Below are 9,903 nucleotides of genomic sequence, written 5' to 3' on the forward strand. Positions count from 1 at the left end.
TGATGAGGAATAATTTGTGCCCTGATGTTAGTGTGAGAGCACTACGTTAAGCTTAGCTTGAAGGAGTCTTGCTGGATTGGCCTGTTTAGTTGAGTTAATACTTTCCACTGCACATTTTGGCTCAAGCATATTGTGGTCAGTTATTTAAAACCAAATGATCCTGATTCAGGAGGGAAGAATATAAGAGTCAAAACAGACAAGATCTTAATAACAGTTAAAAGCATAGTGGATTATAAGTAACTTAACATCAAATGTGACTGTCTGCTACTTTGGTCATGCATGTTATTTCTTCAGTTGTGGCTCATTGAAAAAGATGCTATATCTCAAATAATATAGCATTCCTTTCTTAAATCTATCCTTCCTCCTTGCTTTAAACTTCACCTAGGATTCATCCTGCTTCAAAAGAAAGTTTTTTTTTTTTCAAATGTCAAATGATGAAAAAACTATTCAAATAAGGGATCATTCTAAATCAAGTTACCTTAAATTAGAAGAGATAAGAATCAAATAGAATTGAGTCTGTTGAAACAAAAGATCTTCAATGCAAGGTCAAAAGAGCTCTGCTTTGCAAATCTTTCTGACAGTGCTCAAAAGAAAAGGCTATTTTGTTTTAGCAAAGACAGTCAAGATGTCTGTTCAGGAATATCAGTTGAAATCATGATCTATACAAAATTGCTACAAGCATTGTGACCCCAGAAGGTATAAGGGTTTTAGAATGAAGATGGACAAAAAGATTGACATTTTATAGAACAATTATGAGGCAGGTATATATTCATATATGATCGTAAATGAAAGTGGTGGTGGAGAAAAGAGAACAATACTGAGCCTTTCATCCTGCATAGCCTGAAACTGGAATTTTCAAGACAACTCTCCTTATCTTAACTAGCTGAACCTCTCCATCTCTAAATGTTTATCTTGTTCCTTTATGAGTTGGCAATGTCTGTATTCCACTGTGTCTGTCCAATTTGTAATGTGAATGAGCGTCAGCCTGTCTGCCTCGGATTGTTAACTGTTAGGGAGGAGAGGCAAGATTTAACTAACCCTCTGTGAATCATTTAGCACAGCATAGCACCACACACAATTAGAGATTTAATAAATGGGTTTATGATGACCTTTAGAAGGAGGCTTATTCTCATTTATTGCCTTCTTGATCCTGCCAGCACTTCTCAAGAGGGTGGGGAAAGTTGACTTCTACTTTTCATACATTGTTAGCCTGGAAGCCTATTCTGAATGTGGTAACTGAGGCCTGTCGGGGATGTCTGTCGGTGAATGTCTGTGTAGTATGATAAATCACCAGGTTCCTGGCACAGAGCCCTTAAAACCCTTGGAATTTCCTGAGGGATAGTGGTGTCAGAATTTTGTTATTTATAAGGAGCCCCTTTTGAGCACACCTGAGTTTATGCTAATGATGTAACTTCCGGTGGGGCCCATAGATGAGGCTGGTCACCAAGACCAAGTGATTAGAGGGTTGGGATTTTCAGCTCCTTCCAGTAGAGAAATTGCACGTGCAAAGGCCTAGAGGCAGAAGAGAGTGCAAGGCACTGCAAGCAGTTCGGTATGGATGGAGCAGAGGTTGTGAGGTGAGGCTGGAGAGATGAGCAGGGAACAGAACAGGAAAGGCCCTGTAAAGCTATTTTTAACATGAAGCCACTGGGAGGCCCAAAGGATTTTAAACAGGAAAAGATAAGGTCAAATTTATGGTATAGAAAGGCAGTTCATCTTCAGAGCAGAGGATGGATTGGGAGTGGGCAAGCCTAACAGCTGGGAGACAGTGAATATGCAGCTGCAAAAAAGGAAGAGATCTGGCCCGAGCATGGGTCATGCCTGAGGGGTTGGAGAATTGGATGGAGTTGAGTGGAAAGTAGGAGACAGGATTGCCCAGACATGGGATAAGTCAAGGGTCACTCCTAGGTCTCTGCTGTGGTGCCATATGCCAAGACAGGGACCCAGAAGAAGGAGCAGAGGTGGAAGGGAAGTGGGTAATGAGCAGACAGATTTGATGGGCAGGTGAAGATGTGTATGGTCTGGGTCTCAGGAGAATAGTTTGCAGATCTATATGTGGAATTCCTTAGAATGACTATGGTGTCTGGAGTCACAGGGCTGGGTAAGGCCATCCAAGGAGAATCTGTAAAGTGAGAAATGAAGAGATTGACAAGACTTTTTTTTTTTAACTGAAGTACAGTCAATTACAATGTGTCAATTTCTGGTGTACCACACAATGTCCCAGTCATGCATATACATACATATATTCATTTTCATTTTTTTTCATTAAAGGTTGTTACAAGATATTGAACATAGTTCCCAGTGCTATACAAAAGAAATTTTTTAAAATCTATTTTTTATATATAATGGCTAACATTTGTAAATCTCTGACTCCCATATTTATCCCTTCCCCACCCCCTTTCCCCGGTAACCATAAGATTGTTTACTATGTGTGTGAGTCTGTTTCTGTTTTGTAGATGAGTTCATGGTATCTTTTTTTTTGATTCCACATATGAATGATATCATATGGTATTTTTCTTTCTCTTTCTGGCTTACTTCACTTAGAATGACAATCTCTAGGTCCATCCATGTTGCTGCAAATGGCATTATTTTATTCTATTTTTTGGCAGAGTAGTATTCCATTGTATAAATATACCACAATTTCTTTATCCAGTCATCTGTCAGTGGACATTTAGATTGTTTCCATGTCTTGGCTAGTGTATATAGTGCTACTGTGAACATTGGGGTGCATGTGTCTTTTTGGATTAAGGTTCCCTCTGGATATATGCCCAGGAGTGGGATTGTTGGATCATATTATATATATTTAGTTTTTTGAGGAATCTCCACGCTGTTTTCCATAATGCCTGCACCAAACCACATTCCCACCAACGGTGTAGGAAGGTTCCCTTTTCTCCACACCCTCTCCAGCACTGATCATTCGTGGACTTTTGAATGATGGCCGTTCTGTCTGGTGTGAGATGATACCTCATGTTATTTTTTTTGACTGCACAAATACATCATATTGCATGTAAATGCATATATACAATATACTGCACTTTTTTTTAGTTTACATGTATGTACTGATCATTGTTTCTAAGAACAGATTAGAGCTTTAGCTTTTTAAACTTACATACTTATCAAAGGGATAAAGCCAACCGCAAAATCAGAACCAACAGAACAGTATGTCATCTTCTTTTGGTGGGCGTTCCTGTTTAGCGCACTTGGTACAGAGTTTGCTACGAGAAAACCAAGACTTCTCTTAAAACTTAGACAATAAGGCCAGGAAGTCGGCAACCAGAAAGCACACATGGGATGAGATGGGTTTCACAATGCGAGGGAAGGTCGTTCCCAGCACTATGGCTGGGTACAGCTTATCGTCACTTGGCGACTGGTTGTACTTGTTTCACGCTTGGTGCTACCGTGTCACCCCCCTTCGCTGCTGAAGGCCTTAAAGTAACTATCACCACCTGATGACGCAGACGGGCACATGGCCGTGCGAGCTGAATCACCACCAAATATTATCTCTGTCCACATCCAATCTGTTTATCCCTCTGTTCCCCCTTCCCCTAGTGTTCTTGGGCCTTTTGTTCACTGAGTCTTGGCTGAAAGCACTGGCTTGGTTTTGCAGAGAACAAAAGCAGAGAGATAGTCTCTGTTCTAAAGAACTTTTTTAATCTATCACGCCTGGTGGGGGAGGAAGTTGCTTTACCAGTCAAAGAAAGCTCCTTCTCTGGAGCATCATGATGATTGGGAGAATCATAGGACGTTTGACGAGGTTCATTTAAAGGGACAGAGATGGAGACACTTCTGGGGTGTTTGACTAGGAAAGACATTTGCAACAACATGAATGGACCCTGAGGATATGATGCTAAGTGAGATAAATCAGACCGAGAAAGACAAGTACTGTATGTTATCTTTTATATGTGGAATTTAAAAAGCCAAAAATTTTGAAAGCAGAGTAAAACGGTGGTTACCGGGGCTGGAGAGGGTGGTGAGAGCAGAATGGGAGAGATGTTTAAGGGCTCATACTTGCAACTAGTAGATAAGTGAGTCCTGGAGACCTAATACACAATTCAGTGATTGTTGTCAACGGCTGTATTGTGGACATTAAGCTTGCTAAGAGACTTGATCTTAATTGTTCCCAACACTAGAAAAAAATGCGAATTATTTGACAGATAGAGGTATTAGCAAATGCTACAATGGCAATCATGTTGCAATACAAATGTATCAAATCAATAGACTGTACACATTACACACAATGTTGTATGTCAAATTTATTTCAATTAAAAAAGATATACACTAGAGTATTTAACACATGCATGATCAATAAAATTACTTCAGTTTTGTAGAATTTTGTCTTAAAGCTAGAGAATGAATATTCAGTAGAATACTGAATACATATTTCTCTTTCTTTAGCAGTCTCACCCTTTATAGTGGGTTGAATGGTGGCCCTCAGAAAGATGTGTCCACCTAGAACCTGTGAATGTGACCTTATTCGGAAAAGGGTCTTTGTGCTTAAGGATGTCAAGATGAAATCATCCTGAACAACAAGGACCTACTGTACAGCACAGGGAACTATATTCAATTTCTTGTAATAACATATAATGGAAGAGAATCTGAAAAGAAAAAAATAAGTATGTATATTTATAACCAAATCACTTTCCTGGACACCTGAAACTAACATTGCAAATCAACTACACTTCAATGAAAAATTTTTTTAAATAATATTGAGAAAAGAAAAGGGGAAAAAAAGATGAAATCATCCTGGGTTATATGGTTGGGCCCTAAATCCAATGACCAGTGTCCTTTTTTTTTTTTTAATTAAGGCATAATTGAATATAACATTGGTTTCAAGTGTATAACAATGATTCGATATTTGTATATATTGCAAAGATGATCCCCACAATATGTCTAGTTAACGTCCATCACATACATAGTTACAAAATTTTTTTCTTGTGATGAGAACTTTTAAGGTTTACTCTCTTAGCAACTTTCCAATATGCAGTACTTATTATTAACTTATAGTCACCATACTGTACATTACATCACATGACTTACTTATTTTATAACTGGAAGTTAGTACCTTTGACTTCTTTCACCCATTTCACTCACCCCCACAGCCCAATGACCCATGTGCTCATAAAAAGAGACGTTATATGCCTTAAACTAATACAATGTTATATGTGAATTACATCTCGGTGCAACTGAGGAAAAAAGAAAAGAAAAAGAAGGTATAGAGAAGGCCAGAAGGAGGCAGAGACTGGAGTCATACAGCCACAGCCAAGGAATGCCTGGGGCCACCAGAAGCTGGAAGAGGCCAGGAAGGGTCCGCCCCCAGACCCTTTGGAGAAAGCAGGGCCTCTGGCCTCCATACTGTTAGAGAATGCATATCTGTTGTTTTAAGCTACCAAATTTGTGAGGTGTGATACGGTGGCCCCGGGAAACAAATACACCACTTTAGACATCTCTCTTTCATCATGGCCATTTAAGCTCCATGAGGACAGGGACTGAGTCCCTCTTTTCGGTGGTTAGGACACAGTGGATGCTTAATATATATCAAATGATATGACGTATCAATACCAGGGAGAAATTGTACCAACTCCACATTTCAGTGGTAGGTGAATGGTTTCCCCAATACTGTATAATGTTTATAAAGAGGTTCTATGTGAAGGCCGATGTAATGCACAAGAATTAACTTGTTTTGCAAGGTCTGTCTCTTCATTAGAAGGATAGTAATACAGGTGAGCATAATACTGGGCTGGGGATAGGAGACTTGGCAGCTAGTCTAACTTTCTTCACTGCCTCATAAGCCTCAGGCAAGAGGGCTCACTTCTGTGGCTCAGTTTCCCAAGCCATGAAAAGAAAATCCTGTCTCCTTTCTGCCTACTCAGGAGCATCTGGGGGAGAAGGGGGTAGCCTGTAAAGTGCTCCAACTTACCTAAGAGAAATGTGAAATGGCCCTATGTTATTTGTTTCACTCTGTGGAAACTAAAGTTCTATTTCTGTTTCGCTTTCTGTATCAGGATTCTTCAACCATTCAGCAAAGTATAAGACCAAAGATGCCCAGTTAATAATCATTATGTCCATTTTACAGATGAAGAAATTGAAGGCAGAAAAGGGTTATATATTCAAGTCAGCAAAATAATTCACTGAGAGAACTCCAAAAAGATTCTATGAGCCCAGAACAAAATGATTTTGTGGAACCATCTGTTCTCCAGCTGCAGAGATGTTTCTCTAAAGTGCAGTATTGTTGTCCAAAAAAAAAAAAGTGCATATTGTTGAAACCATTTTTACTGTAGCAGAGGTCAATCAGGCAACCAAGATTCAGATAAGACCCGGATTAAGCATTCCAATGAAGAGATGGTTTTTTATTCTACTTGTGAGTAGATTTGATGACCTGTCTACAACTTTGGCATATGCAAACTCAGGTTAAAAGATGATGGAGAGTTCCTTTGGTGTTTTAAGTCATGAAATTTAAGGAGGAGCCACAAAGAAGATGGATTACCATGAATGGATGAATTACCTTGTGAAGCTGACCAAGGATAAACAACATAGCAAACCAGATCCAAGCCATACTTTTGTTTGGCTCATATGTAAGCAACCAGAGTCATGCACTAATCTAATGATGCAGCTTAACTCAGATGAGGGGTGGGTGGGGTGGAGAGATGGAAGGGCTGGAGATGAGACAAGAAAGGCAGAATGTGGAGAATTGTTAAAAATGGGTGATGGATACATGGGAGTTCATTACACTATTCTGTTTACTTCATGTATATTTGAAATTTTCCAAAATAAGAAATGGCTTAGTACAGCAAGTTGCTAACCAGCTTTGCAAAAAGGCTCATGTCATCTTCCATGACTTTTTTTTTTTTGAGATAATCTGTTACTAGAATAAAAATTGCAATCCTTCCATCCTGTTTTCTAAAGTGTACACATGATATTGAAAAACCATTTATTCAGTAATTTTAAAAAGTTTAACAAAACTTTGCTGCTGCTTGAATTTGAGAAGGGTTCTGAAATTATTTAATTCACTTACAGCACATTGTGAATTCAATAAAGTAACTTTTTGAAGGATTAAAAAGACAAACTCAGCAAACAGCCTCATTACATCATAAGCAAGTAGGTAAGCTGCAAGAAATTATCCCACATGTCTTGGGAATACTTTTTGACTCTGAAATACAAAATATTAGGCCGTTAATGATTATGTTAGCAACAGATCACATTTTCTTGAACTGCAATTGGTACAATTAGTACACAATTGAAAGATGGGTGCCATTATACAAAGTCTGAAATAGAGAAAAAAATTTGATCACATAATGTGCCTCTTTTATTGAACAAGTATGATGTTAAAGCACAAAATGCCTCTCAGGTTTCAGGACGTCCCAATTTCAAGTATTTAGCAATTGTGAACTCATGTGTACCCTATTTACTTCCTTATTTTTTTCAATATCATATTCCTTCTCTGTCTTTCAGAAGAAAGAATTCACTCAAACATTTATTGGGAGCTTACTTTATGCTGGCACAGAATAAGACAAGTCTTTCTCAAGAATTGCAGTTTTTAAACTGTCTCCGATACTTAAAATTTCTCCCCACCCTTGCTTGTCTTGTTTTAATTGCTTTTTGCTGGCCACACTCCAGCTGCATTAACTTTTTTTTTTTTTTTGGTGCTGTTTCTCAATATCTTCATTATTATCATGATTACAGCTCTATTGAGATATCATTCACATACAGTTCACTCATTTAAATTGTACAATTCAATAGTTTTTAGTATATTTACAGAATTGGGCAGCCATCACCACAATAAATCTTAGAACATTTTCATTACCCCCCAAAAGAAACCCGGTACCCATTGGCATTTTCCCCTAACCCCCTCCACCCTAAGCAACTACTACTCTACTTTCTGTCTCTCTGGATTTGCCTGTTCTGGACATTTCACAGGCGTGGAATCATACAATATGTGGTCTTTTCTAACTGGCTTGTTTCACTTAGCATCATGTTTTCAAGGTTCATCCACATTGTAGTAGTTACCAGTTTTTCTTTCCTATTATGGCTAAATAATATTCCATTGTATGGATAGACCACATTTTATTTATCAATTCATCAAATAATGGACATTTGATGTGTTTCCAGTTTTTGACTATTATTATGAACATTCATTCATGGATAAGGTTTTTTGGTAGACATGTTTTCATTTCTCTTGGATTTATATCTAGGAGAATTGCTGGGTCATATGTTTAATGTTAATTTCTGAGTTATAGAGTTTATAACTCTAAGTTTAACACTTTGAGGAACTGCTAGACAAAGGAGCTCCACCATTTTACAGTCCCACCAGCAATGTAACTAAGGTTCCAATATCTCCACATACGCAAGTTTTTTTTATTGAAGTACAGTCAGTTTACAATGTTGTGTCAATTTCTGATGTACAGAATAATGTTTCAGTCATATACATACGTATTTCATTTTCATATTCTTTATTATAGGTTACTACAAGATATTGAATATAGTTCCCTGTGCTATACAGAAGAAACTTGTTATACATCTATATTATCTTTTCTATTTTAACCATCCTAGTGAGTGTGAAGTGGTATCTCATTGTAGTTTTAATTTGCATTTCCCTGATGGCTAATGATGTTGAGCATCTTTTCATGTGCTTATTCGTTAACTCTTGAGGTAGACCTGCCAGCTTCCTTTCTAATGAAGGAAAAATATGACTTTCTACCAGCAGCCAATTTTTATTGCGTTTCTTTGTGCCTCGATCATTAGAAGAATTAATACTTTCTCTTCCATTGAAGTCCAGCTGTTGCTCCAACATGGTAAATGAAAGACTTTTTTTTCATTTTTCCAAAGAAGAAAATCCAGGGGAGAGGGTATAGCTCAAGTGGTAGAGTGTGTGCTTTGCATGCAGGAGGTCCTGGGTTCAATCCCCAGTACCTCCTCTAAAAACAAACAAGAAAATCCAAGACTACACTGGATAAGTTATACAATCTGAGCAGTGCTTGAAGCAAGAAACATAAGCTAAAAAACAAATACTATTTCGGCCTAAGGAGGTGGAGTGGCTTTGTGTTTTAATCTGACATAGTACATATAAGAAATCTATTCAAAAGGAATAGCAGTCTTAGGTCCTCATGAGAACTGAACTGGCATCTTCCTGTCTCTTTCTCCTTAAGTATTTTAAGTGCTGGTTAAGTTAGAGGGGACCTGAGGAATAAGTATAGGAAAACCAGCTGTCATCCAGTCAGGCTGAAGAAATCAGTACTTTAATTTACAATCTAATTTTCTCTGCCCAAATAAAGTCAACTCGAAGGGCTCACCCTAATTCTCTCACTGTGCTAGGATTTAGTTATTTTGAACGTCGCTCTAAACAAGCAGCTGGCGTTTGAGAACCGTTGGTTCTTCAAGTGCTCTCAATAAAAACGTGTTTTAAAAGCCGCGTCCTTGCGTGCGCAGCTGCCACTACTCATTGGTCCCTCTAGAGAGACCTGAGGTCTTTACCGAGTGTGAGAGGCTTGAACGTCTGGGGAGGAAATCTGAGGCCCGGCTTTGACCGTTATAACAAAAACCTTCCAACCAACCGGCGGTTACAAGTTTACCACGCCCCTTCCCGCCCTCACCTCTCGGGGAACTTGCCCACTCAGCCCTAAACCCAAATCTCTGCCGCACAGGATCCTCAGGGGACACTGACTCCTATTTCAGCGACCCAACCAAGAAAACCGCCTGGAGAGCACCTCCTGCCACCCCCGAGACCCGCCCATAGCCGCTTGGGGAGGGATGGAGTCTTCCTCCGCCTACCGGGCTAGGCCGGCGGCCCCGCCCCTTCCCCGCCACTTCATTGGCTTTGGTGACCGGCCCCCCGAGCGTCGGCTCCGGATTGGCCGTCTCGGCCGCCGCTCGTCGCTCTTCCCGGGGGCGCGTGGCGGGCGTGACCAC

The sequence above is a fragment of the Camelus dromedarius genome, chromosome 31 (genome assembly GCF_036321535.1).
Source record: "Camelus dromedarius isolate mCamDro1 chromosome 31, mCamDro1.pat, whole genome shotgun sequence".
In the NCBI taxonomy this organism is placed as follows: Eukaryota; Metazoa; Chordata; class Mammalia; order Artiodactyla; family Camelidae; genus Camelus; species Camelus dromedarius.